Source organism: Aptenodytes patagonicus, chromosome 22 (genome assembly GCF_965638725.1).
Source record: "Aptenodytes patagonicus chromosome 22, bAptPat1.pri.cur, whole genome shotgun sequence".
Classification (NCBI taxonomy): Eukaryota; Metazoa; Chordata; class Aves; order Sphenisciformes; family Spheniscidae; genus Aptenodytes; species Aptenodytes patagonicus.
The window spans coordinates 223,044-224,010 of record NC_134970.1 but is presented as its reverse complement, the minus strand read 5'-3'; the positions used below and the strand labels follow the sequence as shown (position 1 = coordinate 224,010).

The window sequence follows — 967 nt, the reverse complement described above, 5'->3', positions numbered from 1 at the left end:
CGGCTGCGCCCCCGCCCAGGGCGCCGCGGCCTGCCCCAGGGCTACGAGCCAGCGGGCGGCGCCGCCCAGGCGCCAGGGGGCGCCGCCGCGCAGTCCATCCGCAGGGCCCCGCCGGCACGCGCCGCTCCCTGCGGTGTGGCGCGGCCGGCAGGGCGGGCCCGCGAGCGCTCGGGAGGAGCGGCCTGAGGGGGCGGGGCGGGGCGGAAGCCGGGCCCACCCCGCGCACGGAACCGCCTCTTACCCGTCCCCCGCCGACCCGCGCGCGGCCCCTCTACATCTTAGGGCTCGTGGGCTGCCTTGCCTTGCCGCCTGGAGCGGCGCGCGCAGAGTCCCGCCGGCGCGCGCGCCTCTGCCGCCACTCTCCCGCCTTTTCACCCTCGCCGCGAGGACAAAACACCGCCCGCGCGCTAGCGCGCGCTGGCCGCAGCGCGAGTAACCAATGCGGAGCGAGAACCGCCCACTGCCCCTCCCCGGCGGGCGGGTCCGCTCCGCCGCGCGGGTCCCCGAGGCGCCGCCGGGGCGGGTCCTGCTTCGGTTCCAGGCGTGGGGCCGTGGTCGTCTCTCCTCGCCTCGCCGGTCGAGGCCTGCTCCTTTACCTGGAGCCCACCCACCCGCTGCCCGGCGCCGGAGCGGTCACACCGCCGAGGGTGATGGGCGAGCTCCGGGCAGACCCGCCCCGCAGCCTGCGCTCGCGCCCCGGCCCGAGGCGCCCCGGCCCGAAGAGCCCCTCGCCGGGCGGTCGGCCGGCCGCCGCACGGACCTTCGGTGGCGCCGCCGCCGCCGCCGAGTGACCGCCTGCCGCGTCAGCTGGTGCCCGGGGCCGGCGCACTGGGTGTCCGGACCGCCCGGATGCAAAAGGTGAGGCGAAGGCAGCCCTGCCGCGGCGGGAGGGTCTCTGGGGGACGCCGCGGTTAGAGCTGCCGCGGTCGCGGGAGGGGGTGTGTGGCGGAACCTCCCTAGCGTGAAA

General features: G+C 79.1%; 1 long non-coding RNA gene across 1 annotated transcript in view; it reads left to right on the top strand.

Annotated features, from left to right (window-relative positions):
• Positions 1-762: 762 nt before the first annotated feature.
• Positions 763-967, top strand: part of LOC143169997 (uncharacterized) — a 124,675-nt gene continuing 124,470 nt past the window's right edge. Inside the window, exon 1 of the long non-coding RNA XR_012996987.1 lies at positions 763-858. This is a non-coding gene — a long non-coding RNA (uncharacterized LOC143169997). The remainder of the gene's footprint in view (positions 859-967) is intronic.